This window comes from Monodelphis domestica, chromosome 1, assembly GCF_027887165.1.
Source record: "Monodelphis domestica isolate mMonDom1 chromosome 1, mMonDom1.pri, whole genome shotgun sequence".
NCBI classification, from domain to species: domain Eukaryota; kingdom Metazoa; phylum Chordata; class Mammalia; order Didelphimorphia; family Didelphidae; genus Monodelphis; species Monodelphis domestica.
The window spans coordinates 336,660,992-336,688,710 of NC_077227.1; the positions used below are offsets into that span (position 1 = coordinate 336,660,992).

The 27,719-nt window shown below is 37.4% G+C and overlaps 1 protein-coding gene across 1 annotated transcript in view; it reads left to right on the forward strand.

The window, feature by feature from the left end:
- The first annotated feature begins 5,311 nt into the window (after nucleotides 1–5,311).
- The window catches only part of CTNNA1 (catenin alpha 1), a 158,522-nt gene continuing 136,114 nt past the window's right edge, over nucleotides 5,312–27,719 (forward strand). Inside the window, exon 1 of the mRNA XM_001368265.5 lies at nucleotides 5,312–5,444. The gene's annotated coding sequence lies outside the window, so the exon portion shown is untranslated. The remainder of the gene's footprint in view (nucleotides 5,445–27,719) is intronic.

Sequence of the window (27,719 nt, forward strand, 5' to 3'; positions counted from 1 at the left end):
GCTTCACTAGATTGCCATAGGGGTCAATGACACAAAAGAGTTAAAAAAAAAAACCCTTCCAGTTTTAACCACTGTGAATAGATCCATTTCTGTAAAGGGGACTGAATGGTTTTGAGGAATAGTTCATCTTGGTTGTAACAATCTAGATAATTGTCCTTGGTTCCCTACAGAATGAACTTTTAAAATCATCTGAACATTTATATCTCCCAGACACAATTGTGTCTCACTCTACATCAGACAGTGCTACGTCAGACACTGACATTTTTTTTTAAACCCTTACTTTCTATTTTAGAATAGATTCAAGTACTGATTACAAGGCAGAAGAATGGTAAGGGCTAAGCAATTGGGATTAAGTAACTCCCCCAGGGTCACACAGCTAGGAAGTGTCTGAGGCCACACTTGAACTCAGGCCATTCTAATTCCAGGCCTGGCACTCTATCCACTGAACCACCTAGTTCACTGACATTTTTACTTTTCAGATTTCCTTATTCTAGACTCCAAGTCAACTATTAGCCATTAAAAAAAAAAAACAACTACCTTAGACAGACTATAATACTGCTGAGCAAATTAAAGCTTTCTTTATAATCTCTTTCATTTCAGAACTGTGTCTTCCTAAAACGACACAATCTGGTGGGATTAAGAGTACCCATTTACTTCTGCAGCTGATTGACCCAATTTTCTTTCTTTCTTTTTATTCTCACTTTTTGTTTTAGAATCCACAGTATGCATTGGTTCCAAGGCAGAAGAGTGGTAAAGGCTAGGCAATTGGGGGCAAGTTACTTGCACACAGCTAGGAAGTGCCTGAGTTAAGATTTGAACCCAGGACTTCCCATCTCTAGGCCTGGCTCTCAATCCACGAAGCTACCTAGTTGTCCCTTCATCTAATTTTCATTGGAAAAAAACACTGGATCAGTGAACCTGGTATTGAGTTTTGGTCTTGCAACTTTTTCCTTAAATTACTTGGGCAAGTCATGTTATCTTTCCAGGTTTCGGTTTCATTATCTTTCAAATGAAGTGATTAGTTCTTTAAGATCTCTTTCAACTCTTAAGGAACTTTAGGCAAAACACTGAAAATTATAAGGCAGAATTTAACCTTACAAGAATAACACACTTTAAAAAAAGTTTTATTGATGCCCTTTAAAAAAAATTATATGATACATATATAACCCAGTGGAATTGTTTGTCAACTCTGGGAGAGAGAGGGGAAGAGCCATTTCTTTCTCTAGGTCATTTTATACATGAAGAACTGAGGCTGACTGGGTTAAAATGGCTTGCCCAGGGTCACATAGCTAGTAAGTGTCTGAGGCCAGATTTGAACTCATGAAGAGTTTAATCAAATCTTTCTGATTCCAAGCCTTAGTTACCCTCCGGATGTTTAGCAGGTGCTTAATTCTTGTTAATTGACTGAAATGATGACATTTGACATTATAATATGGAAGTGGTACAGTCATGGAAAGAGTAATGAACTTGGAACCTGGAGAGTAGGATCAAATCCTTCCTCTAATAATTACTTATGATGGTAAAGTCATTGAGTTTCTCTGAGCATCTGTTTCCTCATGCGTAAGATGGGGTGAATGATAGTAATAGTTACTACCTCATTGGGTTGTTTTGAGGATCAAATTTGATGTTTGTCTTTACTATGTTTTCCTGGGCTAAGTGCTCTTCTCCCTCCATGCTACTACAGTTAGTGATTTCATCAGTTTTCATGGTTTCAATGATCATATCTATGCTGATGATTCTTAGGTCTACTTATCTAGCTCTTACTTCCTTAGACCTCAGACTAGTATCTCCAATTGTCTTTCAGGTATCTCAAAGTAGATGCTCCACAGACATCTTAAACTCAGATGACTGAAACTGAACCCAAATGTTCAAGTCTGAAAACTATCTTTCCTTCAAAATCTGTTCCTCTTCTTATTTCCCTATTACTATCCAGGGTACCCACCGTCTTCTGTCACTCAGGCTTGTAACCAAGGTATCAGCCTCAATTTCTCTCTCATTCCTCAAATGTAATAATCAGTTGTCAAGTCTTGTCATTTCTATTTTGGTAACATCTCTCAAAGGGACTGTCTTTTCTCAACACTCTTCAATTATCTTGGCCCTGGCCATTGACACCTCATATCTGGACTATTGCAATAGACAGCTGGTGGGTCTTCCAGTCTCATCTCTCCCACTCCAAACCATCTTCCACTCAAACTGATCTCCCCAAAATGCAGGTGTGACCACATCACACTATCCAATAGCTTCATTCAATCAATCCCAATGGTTCCCTATTACCTCCAGGATCAAATATTAAATCTTGTTTGGTTTTCAAAGCCCTTTATAACTTGTTTCTTTTCTGCCTTTCAGTCTTCAATACCTTACTCCCTGTCACTTACTCTGAGATTTAGTGACATTAATACCATTAGTGTTTCTCCCACAAAATAAGACTTTCCTCTGGCTGTTCTGGATGTCTGAAATTCTCTCCCTCATCATTTCCAACTCCTAACTGTCTTCAAGTCTCCTTTAAAATTTCAAGAGGCTTTTCCTAGTTTTCTTTCATCTTAATGCCTTTCCTTTGAGATCACCCCCCCCCCCCCCAATTTATCCTGGTAATATCTTGTTCTACATTGGGTTTTTTTTTTTTTTGTTTTGGTTTTGGTCTGTTGTCTCTTCCCTTAGACTTATCTCTTTGAGAGCAGGATTTGCATGTTTATGTTGCCTTTCTTTACCCAATGCTTAGGGGACAACCTTATACAAAGTAGGCACTTAAAAATGCTTGCTGACTAGATTGACTTTCTCTGGGTTAGTGAAGTATCAAACAAATCCTAATGCCATTTACTATCTGGAAGAGCTTAAACAAGTCCCTTGACCTGACCTCTTATGGCCCCAATTTTCTTATTTCTAAAATGAGAGAGTAGGCTAGATCCCGAACTTTCAGCTCTATATCTATGATTCTAAAATAAACTCCAAGCTTCCTATGAGTCTCAAGTCTATGATTCCACCAGCCAAGTTTTAGTTTGCAATAGGACAAACTTGCTGGCCAATATGAAGCTTAACAGAAAATGGCAACATTTATTGATTTATTTATTCTCATTTTTACATTGTTCCCTTCTTCCCAGGAACCTTCCTCATTTAGATCCCCAGGTAACCATCTTTTGTAACAAATACTTTTTTTTTTAAAAGAGAAGAAAAAGAGAAAAAAACAAATAATTAAAACCAATAAACATTATCACAAAGATCTGACATTATGGGCATACTCTAACATGTGTATTTCCTCCCACCACAGACTCCGCAAAGGCGGAGGGGAGATAAAGATCTTTTTCATAACTTTTTTTCAAGATCATGCTTATTCTTTATAATTTCATGACATCAAATATCATTTGTTTGTGGTGGTTGTGCCTTCCATTTACACTGTTTGAGTCATTGTAGATAACTGTTTCATTGGCTGATTAATTCGCTTTGTATTAATTCAAAGCTTTCTATGTTTCTTTATAATCATTATGTTCTTTTTTTCCCTTAATATGTTGTTCAGTCATTTCAATCATATTTGACTCAGTAACCCCATTTGGGATTTTCTTGGGAAAGATACTGCAGTGGTTTACCATTTTCTTCTTGAGTTCATTTTATAGATGAGGTCACTGAGACAAACAGGGTTAAGTGACTTGTCCAGGGTCACAAATCTAATAAGTGTCTGAGACTGGGTTTGAATTCAGGTTTTCCTGACTCCAGACCTCATAGACTATTCACTATACCATCTGGCTGTAAAATTCTGCAACATTTATTGGTCCATTCTTCAAGTGACAGGTATCTACTTTGTTTCCAATTTCTTGCTGCCACAAAAGGCTGCTGTAAATAGGTGTATACAGAGAGGCTTAACCAAATTCCTTATTGTGAGAATTCAATAAGGGCTATAGTGCAGTATACTATAATATAATGAGGGACCTTATATTCAAGTGGTAGATCAAATATCCTTCATACTTACCTTCATAGAGGGAGTTAAAGTTAGGGCACAAAATAGTTTAAGCTCTCCTCTTATCAAACCTAAATTGGAAAGCCTTTATGCAAAATGCCAAGTGAAATACTGCTTTCTCTGGGGAATCTTTTGGTATTACTTGGTAGTAGGGGATGATATCAAATTCCCCCCAAGTCTAAAGGAAAATCCAGTGTAACTGTTGTCTTAGTTTTTGCAGGGTAGTACCAAATTTTTGGGCTATTCTGAAATGCAGGAGGCAGAATTTCACATTTAGTACTTGACATTTTAAGATTTGCTATCAGTTTTAGGGCATATCAAACAGAGCAACTCAGTATTTTGGCTGAAAGAATAAGTTAGTTAGGCTCAGCCATTAATCAGGTTCCAAAGCTGAATGTCAAAATACCTTCACAGTTCACTTAAACTCTCTCTCACTTCCCTCATTTGTAAAATGGGAAAGTAGTCATAGGATCATAAATTTGGAGTTGGAATGGACTTCACAGGTCATTTAGACGAAATCATTTATTTTACAGATGAGGAAACTAAGTCCCAGAGAGGTTAAATGACTTGACAAAGGGTCATCCAAACAGAAGGGCTGGGATTCGAATCCGGGTCCTCTGACTCCAGGTCTATTTCTCCTTGCTCTGTTCTACGACGTTGTAAGGGAAGTGTTTTTTAGATTTGGTAACTTACAGGGAAATACAAAAGTGAGTTATTTATCTCAAGACTCAGAACCACTTTTCTGAGTGATTCATTTTGTGAACAGGACAAGTCTCAATCCTTCCCAGCTGGTTAGCACAGTGGCTGGCACAGAGGAGGCGCTTAATATTTATTGAATTGAACAGAATTGGGATAGTTTAACTCAGTTGCAGTACAAGGTTATTTGAACTCCCAACTCTACCTGGAACAGAACTCCTTAAGTCTCAGGCTAAGGGGCGGAGCTTGAGCAGAAGCCCCACCCTGAGACTCACCTGAGCCCGGGAGCCAGATGACTCACCCTCCCCGTCTATCCCTTCTCTAAATTCTTCCAGGGATTAGCTTCTCCTCCCCTTTCCACTTTAACTTCTTTCTCACCCCTTCCCCACTCCAGAGGGCTTTTCCACTTTGGGATTGCGGTTCTGGGCTTAAGGAGTTTATTTCAAGGGAGCATCTCATCACTTGGCCCGTGCCTCCCAGAGAAGTGTGCATAGTCCTCCTTGCTGCTAGGGAAAAGTCAGGGAGATGGGGAGGAGCGGGAATGGCTGGGGAGCGGCCGCGGGGGGAGGAGCCGGGAAGAGAGGCGGGGCGGCCGCGGAGGGCGGTGCCGGGAAGAGCCCGAAGTGGGGCGGGGAGAGGAGTGCGGGGGGCCGGTGAGGGGCAGAGGGGCGGAGGCGCGGGCCACGGCCCATTTCCTCTTCGGGAGTCCGGACGGGAGACAAAGCGGCGGCGGCGTCGGTGGCAGCGCCTGGCGTAGGGGCCTTGGGATCCTCCTCCGTTCTCACCCCCCTCACCGCAGGTAACTCCCGGCGCTCCTTTGGCCCTAGGCCGGGGTCCCTCCATGGACTCCTCCTCCCCCGCCATTACCTCCCGGGTGCTCCACCGCAGCCCAAGCCTCTCCTGCATCTTCCCCAGAACTTTTCGAGACGAGCCGGGCGCCGCCCCTCCGGGTCCTAGGAAGTACTGGGCCTTGGTCCGAGGGGCGCTCCTCGTTCCGCCCCACCCCTGGGGGGGCGCGAGAACTGGGGAAGGGGGTCGAGGCCCTAGCCCAGTCGGGCACTAATGTGAGCAAGTTGAGCTCTCTCTTCTTGGGTTGCGGGATGGCCCGGCGGGCGCGTGGGCCGAGTTTCCCGAAGTAACTTAGTTAAGTTGTTGGGCGCCACCGCACCCCTCTCCCCCCTCCCCCAGCCCCGCTGCTGGGCCCGAGGCGGGGGTGGGAGGCGCTGGTGCTGGCTTCTAGTCCAGTCACTTCCCCTTTGAAATAATTCGCATTTTATTCCCGGGGCGGGGCGGTGGTCAGTTTGCATTGATTGAATTACTTTCCAACTAGTAGGATTGTCCTTTTTTTTTTTTTGGGTGTGTGTGTAGTTTCTCTTTTCTCCCTCCCCCACCCCGAAATTTCTCCTTTCTCGCTGGCTGTGTGATCCCACATCCCACAACCTAGAGCCATTTCACAAGTGAAAGTGATTTTAAAAAAGATTTTTGGCCCTCTTAAAATTTGAGCCAAATCCATACACGTTTTGTTTTTTAAATTACATATCCTTGTAAATAAAATGTACCACACCCATGTGGACTCTTGGTGTACCCCGTGTTAACTTGTAAAGGTACCCCTAACTTTTTGTGCCAGTTATTTGGACAGCATTTAACTCCGAGATGGTGTTTTGTTTTTGTTTTTAATCTCTTTTTGGAGTGCGACTAATGGGTAATTTGATGATTTAAAGTTTGCCTGTCGTCTTTCGGACAAAAAAAGAGTTAACTTATTTAGGGTAAATGTTGTAAACTATTGTTCAAATTTTTGTAACTTTTTTTTTTCATCGGATTTTTCGATGTGGAGAAGTGGGGCGTAGCTAAATAGTATGAATTTCAAACTTTTGTGGAAGTGATCACATCCTTATAGGGTGTCTAGGCAGGAAAGCAGTTTTGATGGTGCTGGTTAGGGAAGAATAAGAATTCCATTTTGCTTTTAGTACCGACTTTAAAAATCTGCCCATATATGTGTTCCTTGACTTTAAGGTTACCAAAATGCTTTCCTGTGAGTTAAGATAGTGGAGATGAATTCTCTCCATTCTACAGATGAGAAAAAGAGAAGTTACCTGCTTGTGTCTTGAGTCCTAATGAAAACCTAGCTTATGTTTCTCAAAGTCCAGGGCTCTATGTACTCTTCCATACGCTGGACTAGATGCTGTTGGGGATTAAAAAAAAAAGAGAGATAAATTGTCATTTTGGAGACAGTTATGTTATGTCTCTCACATTTGGTGACCCCATATGGAATTTTCTTGGGGAAATATACTGGAGTGATTTGCCATTTCTTTCTCCAGCTCAGTTAACAGATGAGGAAACTGAGGCAAATAGGGTTGTTATATTGCCACACACAGCTAGTAAATGTCTGTGGCCAGATTTGAACTCCATAGATGAGTCTTCCTGACTGTAGGATCTGCCTTCTATCTACTAAGCCACCTCCCAACTAGTCTAAAACAAACTTAATCAGATCATTTCCTGTTCAAAAACTTTGTGTCTATTCATTGACTACAAAATGAGGGAAGATCCCCTAGCTAGAGTTCTTCCTCCTTTCAAACCCTTTCTTTTACTACCCAGTGGTCCCATGCATTATATCTAGTGGAGTCCTTGTCATTCATACTTAAGAGGTTTGGCTATTTGAAAGAGGGGCTTGAGGGTTCAAATTCTGACATAGCTTAGCCTTCTGATAGGCCAGTTCCTTTGTCTTCATGAGACTCACTTTTCTCATCTTTAAAATGGGAATAATAATTGTACTACCTGGTTATTCTGAGGAAAATACTTAGTAAATCTTAAAGCTCATTACCAGCCTGTACATTCTATACTTTTTTCTAGAATTCCCTTTTCTCCTATCCCTCTCTGCCTGAAGAAATCTGTCAAGAGCCAACTCAAATGTTATCATTTCCAGGGAGAATTACTTCTAATTAATTTTGAGTTGGAAGTAATCGCTGAAGTGCCAGAATACTTCTCTTGGCATTTTTTTGAATAATGATTATTTGTATACGTGTCTTGTTGCCCATATATGAACTTCTTAAGGCAAAAACTATTTCATACCAGTCTTTGTCTCAGCCATTTCACTTTGCACATAGGCATTCTATAAATATTTTAATGAAAAACATAGTCTGTAATAATAAATAAGGGTGTTTTTTCCTCCTGCTGTTGTCATTGCCTGGGCACATGATGCCTTATCTGATGGACTACTTACGGTTATAAAGTTCTTTTTTTTATACTTGTGAATACTGTTTTTAATAATTTCTCCATCCATGTCCTTTCCCTCCCTCCAAAATCATAAAGTGAAAACACAACTAGAAAGGAAGTATGGGCCTTGCTGACTCCAGGTCCAGTGCTCTCCACTGTGCCACCAACTTGTTTGGATGCTTTTAGACTTTCTTTTCCTTGTTTGGCATTGTTATCGATATTCTTCCATAGAACAAATAAGACTAACTTAGCAAAAACATTTGTATTTACATTGATTCTAAATGAAAACTTTGGAACTCAGATTGGAAGTCTTACCATTGTATTTTATAAGATTATAAGATTGATGATCCATTTTTATTTTTAGGTGTGATCAATAAGATACAATTTTCATCATATTTATTCCCCTTGGTTTTGTCATAGCCTTTGGACCATACAGAGTGTTCCCTAGGACACATTTTCCTCCTAAGAATGTATTCATAGGATCATGGACTTTTTTTTTGGTGAGGTGATCTTTTACTTGTAAGGAAATAAGCCCAGAGAAGTTATAGTGACAGAGTGGAGGGAGAAATTCATGACTTCTATTCTAGTACTCGTTTTCTACAGCATCACCAAAACCATTGAATCAGTTTGAACTTTTAATCTATTTAGGCAGAAATATGGTATGGATAAGATAATTAACTTTTGTTAATTTATATTCAGATATTCAGATACTTTCATTTTTGTCCAAACACTCCAAATAACACTTTCCCAAATTGTGGATCATTTTGTCTCAATTTGCAAATTATTACTTAAACTAATTGTAGAAATTCATTCTCATCATCAATTTTCTAAAACTGAAACATTTGTATCATTTATTAAATAATTTCCTGTGCCAGGTTTGGGAAAGATAACAATGATTAAATAAGATATGTTACTACTGTATTGAATGTTAACTTCTACTAGGAGCAACTTCTACTAGGAGCATATGACATAAATAAATAATGTAAAAATAAGATAGAAAATGACATATAAGTGACATCTAAAGGGATTTGCTAAGTACACTGAAGGAAAAATAATTTCCAACTGGGGGAAGGCTTCATGGAAGAAGTGGCATGTGTCCAAACAATCTTTAATATTTAAAGAGGGTATAATACTTGAATCCTTAGAAGGATGGAAAAGAGGAAAGGAATGATAATGCTTTATAAATTTCCAAGGACTTGAACAAATGTATATTTTTAACTCTTTAAGATAGCTTTTTTGGAGGTACTGTTGTGCCCCTCTGTTGTAGGGCAAGTACTGTTACCCCCTTTATACAGGTTATGAAGTTATGATGTATGACAGGGGACCTGGTTTCCAGTCTTTGTTCTTCAGCAAATTAATTAACTTTGTGACCTTTGGCAAGGCATGCTTAGAGACATTAGTTTTCCAGTCTGTAAAATGAGAAGATTGTACTAGCTGCTAATGCTTTTTCTGGGTCTAAAAGTCTCATCTGTGGCTCAACCAAGGTTATCAGGTAGTTAATGACAGGCTCTAGGACTAGAGCCATTGACTATGTTCTTATCACATAAAGTTGGAAAGAATGTCATAAAAACTCATTTATAAGCCTATTGTTGGGGGTAGTGGTGTGTGTGTTGAGAAGGCTGGTAGTCTCATGTATAAGCTTGATAAGTAAAATTGAGAGGTGCACTGTTCATTGTGCATACATTAGTATGGTGGTTTTTATGGTTGGATTTGATCTGCATTTTAACAGTGGCTGGTGTAGCCAAGCCTTTTATTGTAAAGATCCTACTTGTAATTATTTGTGACCTTAGAGGTCAGATGACAGAGGATTGAACAGTAAGACAGGATTTAAAGGTATTTCTGAGTTCATTCCCACCTGCTCCAATACAGTAAGACTGCTTGGGCACACGCACAGGAATTTCCACTCCCAAAAGTCTTGGTGCCTTTAATAGTTAATCAATTCACTAGATGAAAAATTTCATTCTTAAGTCTCTTGTGGCATTCTATCACCCAACTCTTGTCAGCTGAGTAATCTGTCTCACAGTTCATGAGGCAAAAAAGCCTTGTGTTCATGGAGTTCTTCCCCTTCTTTCCTCTTCATTTTACATTACTCAGACATCTTCCTCCACAATCTCCTCCTTCATTCCAAGACTTATATGGAGAAGTGAGCCTTCTTTTGCACCTTTGGTTGCCTTTCATCTCATATTATCCAATAGATTGTTCTCTCTATTAATCTCCACCCACCCCCCTTATTTTAACCCTCACTGTCCATCCTAGAAACTATACTGTATATTGGTTCTAGGTCAGAAGAGCAGTAAGGTTTTGGCATTGGAGGTTGTGACTTGCCCAGGTGTCACACAGCTAGGAAGTATCTAAGGCCATATCTCTACCCAGGACCTCCCATTTTTGGACCTAACTCTCAATCTATTGAGCCAGCTGCCCCCAATTGGGAATTGGGAATTGGGGGCATTTTTGCCAATTCCCAATTAATTGGGAATCCCAATTAATCTTAATCCTAATCTTCAATCCCTCCCAAAGTTACTTCCTTGCTGCTTTCAAACAAGCCCATCCTTAACTATCACTTGCTCCAAACATCCCTACTAGCTATTGGCCTATATTTCAACTCCCTTTTTTATCCATTTACATTTAATGCTTTCACTTCATTCTAAATTCTGCAACCTGGCAATCCAACTTCATCATTTCAGTAAAATTTTTTTTCTCTAGAGTTATCAGTGCTCTCTTAATAGTTAAATCTAATAGCTTCTTTCCATTATCATTCTTCTTGATCTCTCTGTAGCCTTTGACACCTTTAAACACCCTTTTTTCCTTTATTCTTTATCCTTTCTAGGTTTTCATTACACTGCTGTCTCCTGGCTTATTTTCTTCCTACTTATTTGACTGCTTCTCAGTGGCTTCCTTTGCCAGTTCTTCCGTGTCATGTCCAGTGTGTGTCCTTAAAGGGTATGTCCTGAGAAGCTAGGTGGATACAGCAGGACCTGGAACCATGAAGAGCTGGGTTCAAATTCAGCCTCAGCACTAGCTCTGCAATCCTTTGCCATCATTTAACTTGTGTTTCCATTTCCTCAACTGTAAAATGGGGATAATAATAGCACCTTCCTGACTGGGTTGTTGTATTAGATGAGATACTTGTAAAATGTGCAGCAAAGGTGTCTGGCACTTAATAGGCAAATAAATGCTTTGCTTCCTTCTCTTTTCTACTTCTATCATAGTTGGTAATCTCATCAGCTCCCATGAGTTCAATTATTTCTAGGCATATAATTCCCAGAACTATATCCAGCCCCAATATTTCTCCTGAGCTGTAGTTTTACCTTACCAACTGCTTTTTGGACTTTTTTTTTTTTAAGCCCTTACCTTCTGTCTTAGAATCAGTTCTAAGGAGCGATAATGGCTAGCCTGTTGGGGTTAAGTGATTTGCCTGGAATCCACAGTTAGGAAATGTCTGAGGCCAGATTTTAACCCAGGTCCTGGCACTCTATCCACTGTGCTACCTAGCTGCCTAGCCTCTTGGATTTCTTAAACTCAATATAGCCAGAATAATTCATTGCCCTTCCCCCAACTCCCCAACCTTCCCAAGCTCTTCTAACTTTCCTATTACTGTCCTGGGTACCACCATCCTCCTAGTCACTCAAGCTCATAACTAAATTTCATTTTTGACTCCTCCCTCAATCCACATATCCAAAACATAGCTAAATATTGTCTTTCTAAATTTACAATATCTCATATATATGTCCCCTTGTTTTCATTCACATGGCCACCACCTTGGTTCCAGCAGTCATTATCTCATGATTAGACTTCTGGTGCTTGTGCTTCTATTAGCTTTCTGGTTGTTTCAAGTCTCTACTCATTTCTTTTTTCATTCAGTTTCTAAAGCACAGATCTGATCATGTCACTTTCCTCTCCTATTCAATAAACTCTAGTGAATCCCTGTTATCTCCAGGATCCAATATAAAATTATTTAGCTTTTTAAATCTTTTATGAATTGACCTTTTTTCCACTTTTCTAGTCTTTTTTTTAAAGCAAATTTTTATTCTTGCCATGTTTTTTATGTGAGCATAGTTATTTTCAGGATCCTTCCACCTTCCCTTCTGGGAGAACCATCCCATATAATGTAGAGTAATTTTTTTAAGAGGAGAAAAAAAATCAACACAACTGATTGATACATTGAAAAAGTTCAAAAACAATGTGCAGTGTTTATGCCTATGGATATCCCTTCTCCATGAAAGGGTAAATTGAGGATGCTTTCTCATAACTTCATTTAAGCCTTGCTTGATCTTTATAATTTTATTATATTAAAAATATTTTTAAGTTTGTGGTTCTTTTTGTGTATGTTATCTTCTTAGATCAGATTACTTAATTATAGAACTATAATATGCTTATATATTAGTTTTTATATATCTTAGATACCAAACCCTTATCAGAAAATAATCAAAATACAAATATTTTCTTATTTGACCATTTATCTTCTTTTCCTTGATGCATTAATGTTGTTCGCACAGAAACTTTTCAATTTCTTCTTTTGTAATTGCCTCTATCTCATTTGGTTTAAAAATTCATATCCTACCTAAGCTGTGAGAAGTATGTGATCCAGTTCTCTTCTAATTTTTTGTAGTATAATCTTTAATATTAAGGTTGTAAATCCATTTAGAAAAAATTGTGCAATATGGTGTAAGGTGTTCGTCTAAGCTTTATTTCTGCCAGACTGCTTTCTAGTTTCCCAGCAATTTTATCAAATAGTTTTTTCCTTAGATAATTAGGTAATGTTTTTCATTTTATCAGACAATGGGTTTTCAGTTCCTTTATTTCTAATTCTCTTTTGTTGTCTGTTCCATTGATCTGTCTTTATTTTTTATTTATTTAATTTTTTTTTTAAACCTTTACCTTCCGTCTTGGAGTCAATACTGTGTATTGGCTCCAAGGCAGAAGAGTGGTAAGGGCCAGGCAATGGGGGTCAAGTGACTTGCCCAGGGTCACACAGCTGGGAAGTGTCTGAGGCCAGATTTGAACCTAGGACCTCCCATCTCTAGGCCTGACTCTCAATCCACTGAGCTACCCAGCTGCCCCCTGTCTGTCTTTATTTTTTAACCAACACCAGATGGTTTTTTGATTGTTGACTGCTATTTTATGATAGAGTTTGAGATCTGGAAGTACCATTTCTTTTCATCATTTCTTTGACATTCTAGTTTTTGTTTTTCCAAATGAATTTGCTATTTTATCAAATTGTATAAAGCATCCCCTTAGTAATTTGATTGGCACATTTTACCATTATTGATATATTATAAGTGTCAATTAACTTCAGTAGTATTAGCACTTTTATTGTATTAGCAAGGCTTACCCTTAACCCCTGAATATTCTTCTGCCCATTTAAGTTCTTTATCTCAGGTTCATGCCCACTTGGTGATTGAATCTATACAAGTCTTTTTTTGTGCTCTTTTCTAATCTTTTTACACCTTGCTCCTCTCTTATGTACCCTACAGTCCAGTGACATCTTTTTTCTCACTCTTTCTGGAACATGATACTCTACCTCCCATACTCTATTCCCCTTCATTGGCTGTCCCTCATTCCTGGTATTCTTTCCCTCTGGCTTTCTTGATTACTTAGATCCCTTCTACAGGATGTCTTTAACACTCCCTCTCCCCCAATATTCCCAGACTCCAAACTACAAGTAGCTTCTTTCTGAGATTCTCTTCCATTTATACTGTACATATCTTATATGTACCTAGTTATTTGCATGTTATCTTCTCCATTAGAATGTGAGCTCCTCTAAGGCTGGGGCCCTATTTTTATTTTTCTTTGTATTCCCTGGGCCCATTTTAATGTCCTTAAGCCCTCTGTAAGAGCTTAATAAAGGCTTGTTGATTGACTTGTCTATTTTTCCAGTGGCCTTCTCTATAGAGGAATGAAAATCTGCTGGCACCAATCTTCTCTACTTTCCTATCCTCAATGAGGCTACAAGCATTTATAAATATGCAATATGGGCCAATAGACCTTCTCCTGGAGTTCACATTTAATCAGGGAAGACAATATGGGCATAATTCAGTTTATACATACAAGTAGTTTCAAGAGGAAGGGACCAGTATTTCAGGGCTGTCAGGAAAGAGGTGTTTGAATTGAGCTCTGAAGGAAACTGGAAATTCTGACATGGAAGTAAGGAAAGAGCACCATTTCAGGCATGAGGGACAGCCTTTGCAAAGTCACAGAGATAAGAGATTGGAATGTCTTGTGTGAGAAACAGCAGGAAGGACAGTTTGACTGAACTGAAGACTACGTGAAGGTGAGTATAAACCTTCAGTTGAATGAACCTTGGGGCCAGGTTATGAGGGGTTTTAAATGCCAAATAGGAATTTGTATTTTATACTAGAGGAAATTAGAAGCTATTGAATTTCTTGAGCAGGGGAATGATATGACTAAACCATTAGGAATATCAATTTGGCAGGTGTATGGAGGACAGAGAGGGACATATTTAAGACAGGAAAACCAATAAGCCAGGTTGTTGAAGTGAGCAGTAATTGGGGCTACTGAAAGATATTATTTGTGTGAATGCAGAGAAAAGACCAATTGCAAGCGATAATAGAGATGTAAAATATATAACACTTGGCATTGGTTGGGTATATATGGTGATAAAGAGTGAGGAATTGATGATACTTCAAAGGCTGTAAATCTTGATCACTGGAAGCAAGATGGTGCCCTTAAAAGAAATAGGGAAGAGGGCTTTAGGGGAAAGTAAATGAGTTCTGTTTTAGACATCTATTTTGAAATGCCCTGTAGGCAGGGGTTAGGAAAATGTCTAGAGTTGGATATATAGGTTTCATAGTAGTGTGAAAAGAGTACTTGATTTGGAGTCAGAGGATCAGGGTTCAAATAAAATTTCTCTATCAGTTCAAACTGACCTCTGCTACTCACCAGACATGTGACCTTGGGTAAGTCATTTAATTTCTTCATCTGTAAAATGGTGGCTTTCTGAGTATAAATGTGAGTGTTAGTTAGGCCAGTTGGCCTCTATGGCACTTTTCAGCTTTAAACTGTAATCATGAGATCATGATAGTTGAATCCAAAAGAAACTGATAGATCAGAGAGAAGAGAAGGCCTAGCAGAGAGCCTTGTGATCTGAATAAATATTTTCTTTTAATGCATGGATTTATTTATGAGGCTATTTTTTGAAGTCATTGGAGAGGACTTTCAGTGAATGTATATAGAGATAAATTTCAGAAGGGTCAATGACAAACTGGAAAACATTCAGAGGATGATGATCTACAATGGTGAAAGAGGCTACCATTATTTAGAACAACATGGGTTGAAAGAACTGGAGATACTTAGCCTAGAGAGGAGATTTAAGAGAGGAGATTATTTGAAGGACAGTAGCACAGCAGATTGCTTTTCTACTTGGTCCCAAAAAAACAACTAAAATAACGCAGGAAAGGTTCAGAGAAACTATCCCAAAGTGGAATGTGCTGCCTCTTGAAGTTGTGGATTTCCTTCTTTACCTCTTGGAGTAAATGACTTATAAATTCCCTTCCATCTCTGAGATGATCCATAATTTAGTATAGAGCACTTAACATTGCCTTAAATGACCTTTTTTAAATAACATGGTTAATATAATATAATGAAAACTTTACTGTAGAGTAGGAAAAACCAGCTGTAATGTTCTTAAGCTGATTGCCAATTGTTTTTTATGGAACCAGTTACCCTTTGTAACCTTTCATTCATATCATATTTTTGCAGAACCAATTAATTCATGACATTCAATGAGATATTCTTGTACATCTGGGAAAGGATTCCTTGAGGCATTAATTCCAGAATTATGCCATGGTATCCCAGCATTTTGAGTCTTAGATCTTGTAAAATGTGAAACATTGAAGTCGTCTGTTCCCTGATGTTGTGGTCTTGGGTTGATTGTGATCCACTGACAAAACTGTTTACAAAAGCTTGTGTAGTTCTGGTTTCTACTGTGCTTAACTTGTTTGCTACTGAACCTGAGTGAGAAGCTCATTCCTACTCAAAAATCTGAAGTGGGCAGAAAAACTCACAATGAAAACAAGTATTTAGCATTGCTTTTTCATGCAGTGTTCATTATTTATTTTTGTTTTTCACAAATATTGAGACATTCCCCCCTTTTCAGCTCCCTAACCCCATTTCTAATGAAGCCTGAAATTAACATAGCATTTCTATTTACTATCATCTATCAGAAGTGAATTGGGATTTAATTTATGCTTATTCAGTGACTGCAAGATACTTCTACATATGTAGTAAATACAGTTATACTGAACACTGTAGCTGTTATATACCAAGTTCCAGTGGAATTAATTTGAACAACCTGTTACAAAGGTTTATGGTTTGTTTTTTGTTTTTAAGTTCTGCCTTTCCATTTGATTAAATGGATGGGGGAAGAGTAGATTTATTACTTTTGAAGTTATTTTCACCTCTCATCCTGAAACATTTTTTCCAGGCTTTTAAAGTGTAAAGCTTTGTTAATTTTTTTTCCCTAAAACCTGGAGACAGGAAATTTTTATCCAAGATGTATAATCCTAAAATTCTGTGCTTTGATCTTTTATTAAATACAAAGTCTTGCCTTAATATTTAATAAAAGGTGAATTCTCTGCTTCAGAGTGGGATAGGTTTGTTTTGATTATACAGAAAAATTTCATTATAATAAACATCAATGAACTGCTTAAATTCTTTTACTGTACTAGAATTTATTATTTAACAAAATTGTTGTTTCTAGATCTTATTTCCATCTTTGTCTTGGAAATGTTTTATTGTGATTGTATTTTTGTTATTTAATCTATGTAAATTGCAGGCTTTGCTGAGTTTCTAATACAGGATAGTTTTGCTATCCTGAAAATCTCCTACTTTACTATTTTTTTAAACCCATACCTTCTGACTTAGTACCAGTTCTAAGACAGGAGAACCACAAGGCTGCTAGGCAATGGGAGTTAAGTGACAATACATAAGTTTTTTTTTCTTGTAGTACAATTAGTTAGTAGATGAAGATTGTTCTATTATTGGTAAACTTTTCCTGGAGTTCCCTATTCATTGGGTAGACAAGAATGTATTCCCATGAATGTTGATGACTATTATAGTAACTTATTACTATAGGCCACTGTAGTCTTCAGACAAAAGGGACTATTTCTAGCTTAGAAATACATCATTTTGTAAATCTTCTTTCAAGGGAGGAAAAAAACCCTAACCAAAACCAAAACCGACTAAATAGAATGCTAGCTTGATCACTAGAGTAGGGATGTTGCCTACTCATTATTGTTCTCTTCAGAGTTATATTAAATATTTGCTGAATTGAGGAGGGAAATTAGAGGCAGTCATTGAAAGAAATCAAAGTTCACATGGAATTTTTAGAATGAATAAAAAGAAATGTTTATTCTCTAGGTAGTTGGATTTATTTATTTTATTCTTTTTTTTAAAAATCTATACCTTCTGTCTTAAAGAGTCAATACTGTGTATTGGTTCCTAGGCAAAAGATTGGTAAGGGCTAGGCTAGGCAATGGGAGTGAAGTGACTTACCCAGGGTTGCACAGCTAGGAAGTCTGAGGCTAAATTTGAACCTAGGAACTCCCATCTCTAGACCTAGCTCTCAATCCACTGAGCCACCTAGCTGCACCCTAGGTAATTGAATTTAAATGTAGTATTTCTATAGACTTTAGTACCTAGTTCATTGTTGTTCTTCATTCTATTTCATATCATTCTATTTAATCTCTGAGAGTTAAGCATTCATTTTGATGAATATGAACATCATATCCTTCTTTGTTGAATGATTTCTTCCATCTCATTTCAGCTCTATATTGGCTAGGTCATACCTGCTCTCGATACTTTACCATTTCACTATGTGTAGAAAGTAGAACAAGAAAATAACTATATGAAACTGGAAGAATCTTTTATATATGGCTTGCTTTTTTTAAAAAAGGGTACACTGAGGGGGAGTAGGTAGTATAGTAGATGGAGCAGCAGACTTGGAGTCTGTAGGTTCTGGGTTCAAATTTGACCTGAGATAGATAGTTCCTAGCTGTGTGACCTTGGGCAAGTCACATAACACTAAATTTAGCCTTTGCCACTCTTCTGTTTTATAATTGATACTAAGACAGAAGGTAAGGGTTTAAAGAGCTGGGGTTGGGTTGCTGAATTGAAACTGTGTTCCATTTGTGTCCCCTTCTTCTCCCCCCCCCCCCCTTTAAACCCTTACCTTCCATCTTGGAATAAATACTGTGTTTTGGTTCCTAGGCAAAAGATTGGTACAGGCTAGGCAATGGGAGTGAAGTGACTTGCCCAGGGCCACACAGTTGGCAAGTGTCTGAGGCCAGATTTGAACCTAGGATCTCCCATCTCTAGGCCTGGCTCTAAATCCACTGAGCTACCCAGTTGCCCCCATGTGTCCCCTTCTTTCATGTTTGTGTTTTTCTCTTTTCAAGTTTATTTTCTTATTAGATTCCCTTCATTTAAATTATTTTCTTTGATCTGTCCAGTGCATTTAACAATTTTTTTTTTACTTTTATCACTTATTGTGCGTGTACGGGTCATTTACTTTCCCCCATTCACAAAACCTTGATGTTATCTTTGTTCCTTCTTTTTGAATTTCATAACTAATTAATAGGAAGAAATTCATCAATAAAGTTATCAGGCATTTAGTAAGGACTTAGTATATGCCAATTGTGCTCTAGGGATACTAAAAAAGGCAAAAAACAGTTCCTGTTATAGCTTCAGTAATATTAGTATTCAGAATAAATCTACAAAATAATCATTTCTTTATATTACTAGCAAAAACAATGAGGAAAACAATGTATTCAGAACAATTCCAGAATACATAAGATATGAGAGGTATTCTACCAAGACAGAGAATTTATAATATAACTGCAAAATAGACTTTTCAGAAATAATATTAATGATTAGGCAATACCTAATATAATGAAAATTATGATGTTGCCTAAATTAGTCTAGAGATTTAGTGCTATATTAAATTACCTAGGGGCTACTTTAGACAATAATAGAAACAAAATTCATCAGGAAGCAGAATAGGTCAAGAAATGAAAAGGGTAATACAAAAAAAAGTTTTAAGTCTAGTATTCCAAAACATTGAATTATACTATAAAGCAGTAATTATCAAAACTATTTGATGCTTAAATAGTAGAAAAGATTAAAGACTAGATTATCAACAATAGGAACAAATGGTGCAGTAGTTCTGTGTTTGATAAACCTAAGAATTCAGATTCATCATTGGACAAGAATTCTTGTAGAAAACACAGCATTTAAGCAGAAAATGGGTTTAGAACATCATAAACTATGTAAAACCATTTCTAAATGGAAAAACCACAGTTGTTTTGGCCATTTCCAATTAATTCCATAAATACTGCTATAAATAGTTTGGTGTATTATCAGGACTTTTTTGTCATCATTCCCTCCCAAGGGTAAAAGCATGGTATTGGATTCTCTGAGTCTATAGGGTATGAATGGGTAAATGGTTTTCCAAAATAGCTGACTGTTTTCACAGCTCTATCAGCAATGCACTAATGTGCCTGTCTTTTTAAAAACCCCTCAAAGAATGATTATTCCCAGATTTTATCATCTTTGCCAATTTGCCAAGTTTAAGATTTCAAGTTCGTTTTTTGAAATATTTTTCTTCTTATGTTTGAGTGTTATATCACATGTTTATTGTCTGTAATCTTTTGAGAACTAAGTGGAGACAAGCCAATATTTGACAACAGGCTGGATAATATGGGATGACTCAGGAGTAAAGGATGCAAGCCTACCTTACTAGGAATAAACAGTAAAAGAAAATTTGGGAAGGGGAGTAATAAAAGGTTCTGTTTTGGATTTGTTGAGCTTGAGATGTCCCAAAACCCAACTAGATAAGAGAAATCCAAAAGGGAATTAGTGATAAGACTGGAACTTAACAGATATGGTAATCACCTGCATAAAGATGATAATTGGACTACCCAAGTAACAGTTAAGAAATGAGAAGAGGGCCCAGTAATAACTACAGATGTAGATAGATGTAATAGTACTTCATATTTAGAATAGGCCTTTTAAGGTTTGAAAAGCACTTTATATAATTCCCCAAATGATAAATGATCAAAGCCTATGAACGATCAGTTTTCAGACAAAATGATCAAGGTTATCTATAGCCTTGTGAAAAAATATTCTAAATCACACTGAGGTACCACTCCCACTCCTATTTTCTGTCCTAATGACAGAAAAGAGAAATAAAAAGATTGGGAGAGGGTGTGGGAAAATTGAGCACTGCTCCTGGAATTGAAAACTGCTTCAACTGTTCTGGAGTACAATTTGGAACTTGGCCAAAGGGCTTTAAAATCAAGCATACCCATTGACCCAGCAATATACTGGGTCTGTATCCTAGTATATTTAAAAAGATTTAAAAAAAAAAAGGAAAAGGACCCATTTGTACAAAAATATTTATAGCAGTTCTTTTTGTGGTTTGGAAATTGAGGGGGAATGCTCATTAATTGGGGAATGGCTGAACAAATTGTGGCATATGATTGTGATGGAATATTATTCTTGTGCTATGAGAAATGCTGAGCAGGATGATTTTAGGAAAAAAACAACTGGGAAGACATAGGAACTGATGCAAAGTGAAGTGAGCAGAACCAGAACATTTACACAGTAACAGTAAAATATTATGATCAACTGTGAATGACAGCAATACAATGATCTAAGACATTTGTGAAGGACTTTTGATAAAAAATGCTATCCCCCTCCAGAGAAAGAACTGATAGAGTCTAAATGCAAATGGTTTTAAATTTTTTCCTTATTTTTCTAGTTTGGATTTTTTGGGGTCAGTTTTTTTTTCACATAACTAATATGGAAATATGTTTTGTGTGACTGCAAATGTGTAACCTATGTCAAGTTGCTTGTCCTTTCAGGGGGAGGAGGAGGGAGGGAAAGTGGAACTCAAGTATTTTAAATGAATATTAAAAGTTGTTTTTACATGTAATTGTGGGGGGAAATTTTTAAAATTTTAAAGATACTTTACATTTAGTTCTTTGATCCCTGTGAAGTAGGTGAGTGAGGAAACAGGCTTTCTGTGCCTCCTTTGTGAAATAATCTTATATTTACACTGCATAGATTATATTTATATACACACACACACACACACACACACACACACACACACACACACACACACACACACACACACACACACACACATATATACACACACACACAGTTATTTTCAGGTAGTCTCCCACAGAATGGAGTTCCTTGAGGGCAGGAACCATATTTTTGCTTTTCTTTGTATCCATAACATTTGGCATGTACAGCAAGCACTTAAAAAAAAATGAAAATGAAAACTGAGGAAGAGCCTGGGGGCTGGGATGGGGGGAAGTCACCAGATACTGTGAAAACCTAGAAGAAGTATTTCCTTAGTCATAAACTGTCTGAAGCTGCAGAGAGGTCCAGAAGGATGGGTGGGGACTGAGAAAAAGGCCATTAGATTTGGCAGTTAAGACACTGATATTTTTGGAAAGAGCAACATCATTTGAAGCATAAGATCTTTGTGGATCCTTTGTCTATCACAGCAACATTAACAAGATTTAAGAAACTTCATTTTAAAATACATGCCCATAAAAACAAAAGACCTTGCCTTAATCATCTAAGTCATATCTTCTGATTTTTTAATTAACTTATCCCTCTTGGCATAACTAGGTAATTTTAATTTTATTTATTTATTTATTTATTTTTTTATTTTTGGAAGGAACCTTGTTCCAACCCATTTATTTGTTTGTTTTTTAAACTCTTGCCTTCCATCTTATTTTTAGGTTTTTTTTTTTAATTTTATTTGGTCAATTTCAAACATTATTCCTTGGTTACAAAAATCATATTCTATTCCTCCCTCCCTTCCCCCCACCCTTCCCATAGCTTACGTGTAATTCCACGAGGTTATTATATGTGTCCTTGATCAGAACCTATTTCCATGCTGTTGATGTTTGCACTAGGATGTTCATTTAGGGTCTATATCCCCAATCATATCCCCTTGACCCATGTAATCAAGCAGCTTTTTTTTTCGGTGTTTTTACTCCCACAGTTTTCCCTCTGAATGTGGATAATGTTTTTTCTTGTAGATTCCTTGTGGATAATGTTTTTTCTTGTATATTGGTGGCATAGCCACCAATGGTGAAGTCTGTTACATTTGATTGTACCACAGTGTTTCAGTCTCTGTGTACAATGTTTTCCTGGTTCTGCTCCTTTCACTCTGCATCACTTCCTGGAGGTTGTTCCAGTCTCCACGGAATTCCTCCACTTTATTATTCCTTTGAGCACAATAGTATTCCATCACTAACATATACCACAATTTGTTCAGCCATTCCCCAATTGAAGGGCATCCCTTCATTTTCCAATTTTTTGCCACTGCAAAGAGTGCAGCTATGAATATTCTTGTACATGTCTTTTTCCTTATTATTTTCCTTATTATCTCTTTGAGGTATAAACCCAGCAGTGCTATGGCTGGATCAAAGGGCAGACAGTCTTTTAGCGGACAGTTTTTTGGGCATCATAACTAGGTAATTTTAAAAGACTTCACTACTTTAATCAAATGGATTCCATATCCTAATGGAGTTATCATCCAACTTTTAGCTAATGGATAACAGAAATCAAAGCATTTATCTAGGAGAAGTAACACAGAAGTCTGACTGTATCTGCCTTACTTATATAAATTAAATCAAGACAATACCAGGCAAGTTTAAGTGGCCAGGGGACAGAGATCTAGGAGCTGAACTGTCAATTTATATGAGAACAGGACTGTAGAAGGAAAGAAGTATCATTTCACCATACCAAAGCATCTGATTATGGCAAAGTGTTTCCATTCATGTATCAAACTATATCCCTTCCTTAAGCACATTAAACATTAGTTTACAAAGGAATAGTCACATCACTCTTAAAATATGTCTGCTACTAAAGCTTCATTCCACCTCTACTATGCTACTAAATGCTTTTTAAAAATCAAGGTTAAGTTAATGCAATGTTAATATTGTTCATTTAAATGCACATCAGGAAATTTAGAAATTAAAAGTTCCCAAAGCAATGTTAACTGCTATACTGCACAAGATACACTATTTTGGAATATTCAGAGTTATTATATGAATGCCAGATTATATAAGTATAAAATGGCATTAACACAAGTGTGGGTTCATCCTTGAATCTAACTGCCAAAAACAACATATATTTTAGAGCGTGTGTGCATGCTTGCCTGTGTCCTCATGTCCATATCTCTTAGATGTCTTCCCTTTGATCAGATCCTTTGTAATTTTCCAAATGTGCTACTTTTTCAAACTCGGATCTCCAGGAACAACCTACCCTTTTCCTCCAAAGTGTTATTGACCTACTGACCAAAGCTACTATGGAAATCCTACCTCTAACCCCCCCCCCCCCCAGTTGAACTGATAGTTTGAGTTCAGACTTGTAAACACTAATCATAACTATAACTTCAGGATAATAAACTTTCCATTTAGATATTCTCATAGCTCATGCAAATATAAGGTATTTACTTAGACTATAAGTTAGGTAATCTTAGTGGTTTAACTGATAGCTTTTGTTATTGGCACAGGTGCATGCTACATTGAAAGAGAAAGGAAAATGGTTACATTTAAAAAATATTTACAGGTTGTTTTGCCTTTTCCTGTTTTCAATCACTCCTTTTCCTTTTTTTTTTTGAGGGATGGCATATGGAACAAATGCTAGAAATGGTTAACATCAGAAAATATATTAGTTACAAAAATTACTAAGCAATAGACAAAAAATTACCCCCAAAGGACCCTCCCCCCCCTTTTTTTTGGTCAATAGGGCACCATGGTTTAGGGAATGGAAATAAATGTTGGATCTGGAGTTTGAAGGCTTGGGTTCAAACTGGAGCTCTACCAGGTTATAACCTTTTGAGAACAGCGTCTTCATTTGTAAGGTAAGGAGTCTGACGATTACTTCTGGAGTCAGGACCTTTCCAGCTTTCTATGATCCTGTAAACATGGCTGATTCTAGGACATGAAACCACCTTTCCTTTGCATGTACTAGGGAGAAAGGAAATTATGTATTTATTGCTTTCACTTTTGTCTTTTATTTCCTCAGTGTGTAGGGCATAGCACAAGGTGGAAAAGTGGAAGGGAAATGCAGGATTTGTAATCGGAAGACCTTGGCTTAAATCTCAGCTTTTCCATTTACTACCTGTGTAACCTTGAGAACCATTTAACACTGAAGCCTCAGCATCTTTATCTATTAAATGTATTGGAATGCCCTGTAAGGTTCCTACAAGTTCTAGATTACTATTCCTATAATGTTATAGTTGGGAATGGCTAAATGAATTTTGTTACATTAATGTAATGGAATATTATTCAATAGAATGAATAGAGAGAACCATAGAAAGATTTATATTCTGATGCAGAGTGGAGGAGAGCCAAGAAAATATTAGAAAAAAAATGACAAAAACCTATAAATGGAGAGAATAACTACCACAAAAGAATCAAAAGTGAGTACTGCAAAATGTCAGAGAACAAACATGGCCTTGAAGAAATATAAGATATTCCCTGTTTCACTACATTGTCAGAGACAGGGGGACCACTAGTGTGGTACATTATATTTTCAGGCTTTGATGTTTTGGTCAATTTTTCCATTTTTGTTGTCATATGGGATAGCACTATGGAAGGGGGAGGAATACTGGGAAGAATCTTGGTGGAGTAAAATCTCTAAAAACCTTAAGAAAAATTTACTTTAAAAATAAATAGCGGGGGGAGCTGGGTAGCTCAGTGGATTGAGAGTCAGTCCTAGAGACCGGAGGTCCTAGGTTCAAATCTGCCCTCAGACACTTCCCAGCTGTGTGACCCTGGGCAAGTCACTTGACCCCCATTGCCTAGCCCATACCACTCTTCTGCCTTAGAGTCAATACACAGTATTGACTCTAAGACAGAAGGTAAGGGTTTTAAAAAAAAATAAATAGCTTAGAGAATATAGAATTGCTTGGATCTGCTAAACTCTGAATAGAGGCAGTTTGTTGAATGGAGAATTGTGATTGGTTATCAGAATGCTAGGGGATGATATTTTCTACATAAGCATGAAAATTGTGGTGCTAGAGAAGACTTGAAAGTCCCAGCAAGGAGATAAAATCAATATTTAGATAAATTAATTTGGACCATTCATTGAAAGGTCAAATACTGAAGCTGAAATATTTTGGCCACATATTGACAAGACAGGACTCTTTGGAAAAGACCTCATTGCTGGGAAAAATTGAAGGCAAAAGGAAAAGGAAAGGGCAAAGGATGAAATGTGAAATCAAGTCTCATCAAAACAACAAACAGGTGTTTGGACAGACTTCAAGAGGTAGTGGAGGATAGCAGGACCTGGCATGTAGTGGTCCATGGGGTCAGGAAGAATCAGACATGATCAAACAAAACACAAGTATGAGACTTTTTTAGTCACAGTAGAATAGAATAAGCCATTCTTCCCAAATTATGTAGTAGCTTTTTTGTTTTTCTAGATAATTTACAATGCTCATGTAGAAATATTTGGTCTGTTGTACAAACTGGTTTTGTCATATATGTTTGGGAGTATGAGAAATTGGTTAAATGCTTATTGAAAATTTTCCAAAAGCAATACAACATGCTGGGTGCCAAGAAGAATAAGATGGTTACAGGCCAGTATCAGTTCAGTACAGCAATATAAAATGCCACAAAATTGTGGAAACATACAAAATTAGAGTCTCCTAGGAGTTGGTAAGCATGTTAGAAATCCTAGGTCTACTGGTAGTGTAGTAGACAGAGCATTTAATTTGGCACTGGACCTGTGTTTGAATACCTGCTCTGGGACTTAATACTTATTTGGCTTTTGACAAATCACATCATCTAATCATTTTCTTCATTTGTAAAACTAGATAGAGGATTATAGCAGACAACCTCTAAAATATCTCTGAATTCTAAAATCTTAGAACTTATGTTCTTTTAACCTAAATGAATTCCCTCCTTTGGTGAAGCATCTGTACAAGTTCACATTGCTAGTGATCAGTTAAACTCCAACTCCGTGTCTCTTGACTCCCAATTGCGTTTTGTGTGCTATGCTAACCCTAGGTTTAAAGTTATTTTAATCTTTTTTGGATTGGGGTCATGTCAGGCATAACTCTTGTATTTAGTTAAAATAATGTTTGACTTCACTCCTAGATGGGCTTTGATTAAGGATTCGGTGTGAGGAAGCCTCCTTCAATCATGAATATTGAAAGCCTTGAAAGAAAACCTAATGGCCTCAATATTTTTAACTGTCATTGTATTTTCAGATTTTATTATGTTGAGTGAGGCCTTTGAGTATACACCTTCATGCCTTTACTTAGTCAAATTCTAATAAATTTTGTTTGTGTTGAGATCCTTCTTGAGGGAGAGTGTACCTGCCTCTTCTTGAAACCTAATCTAAATGAATCATATATTAGAGCTAGAAAGACTTTGGAAATTATCTAGTCCAAAAACCTCCAAGGAACAGTATATTCAGTACTGGATGGATTGGTCCTAAGAGGCCATCTTAGGCCAACTTTACCTGAAGAGGAGTCCCCTTCAAAATATACTCCCCCTCTGAAAGGAAGTTTTCCCTTGGATCAAGCCAAAATTACCCCTGAAATTTCTATCCACTGATCCTAGATTTGTCTTCCAGGAACAAACAGACCAAGTGATTGTCCTTTAAGTATTTGGAAACTACTATTGCATGTTCCTTCAAGTCTTTTTTGCAAGCTAAACATCCCTGATTCTTTCACCCCATCCTAATGGGGCAAGACATGAACCTGAGACTTATTTACCATCTTAGCCAACTAGCCAGTTTTTCAGTGCTTTCCTAAAATGTGGTTTACAGAACTGCCCACAATATTTAAGATAATACTCTTATTATAGTAGGACTTTCACCTCTAGTCATGGACACTATGCAAAGGTTGTTGTGAGAATCAAATGAGATAACATGTAATTTATTTTGCAAACCTTAAAGTGCCATAGAAATGCCAGACCTTAGGCTTTTCCTCCTATTCTCTGTCCAGCTGCTCACCACTTGATGCTGTGCCTTTGCTGACCTTCCTTCCCTTTCCTGGAATGCACTTTCCCATCTTCTCCCTCTTGATTTCCCTCAGGAAATCCCCCATACCTGCCAATATGGTCCCCTCTGAAACCATTTTCCCTCTACAGCATCATGGATTTAGACCTAGAAGTCATAGTGTCCAATTCCCTCATTTATAGATGAGGAAATTGAGGTTGAAAGGGGTTAAGTGAGTTGCCCAGGATCACATAGCTAACAAGTGTGTGTTTCAGGATTCTAACTGAGATCCCCAATATGAGGTAAGCCACCTGGCTGCCCTACACATGTGCTGTGTATTTCTAGTTACTGGCATGTTCTCTTCCATGAGCTTGTGAACTTCTTGAAGCTTGAAGCATTCCTCTCTGCATTCTGTTCTTAATAAGAGATTGACTCAATTATTTAAGAACTTCTTTCAAGCTGACAGTAAAACATTTATAATTGTTCTTTAGCCCACCCATTTATTCAGCTTGGTGGGACAGTGCTGAAATGTCACGAAGACCTGAGTTCATATCCAGCTTCAGACACTTAGTAGCTACATGACCTTGGGCAAGTTACTTAACCTCTGTTTGTCTCCATTTCATCAGATGAAAAATTGGAATAATAGCACTTCTCAGGGTTGTGAGAAAAAAGTAAAATAATATTTGCAAAGCATTTGGCACAAGGTCTTACAAATAGTAAACTTTAAATAGTAACTATTATTGTTATTGTGTATAGCCCACCTTTCTGCAAGAACTTGGTTTTCTCAAAACTCTTTGTTAAAATCTAGTTAAACTATGGCATTTCCTATCCCTTTTAGCCTATTAACTGTCAGAGAAGG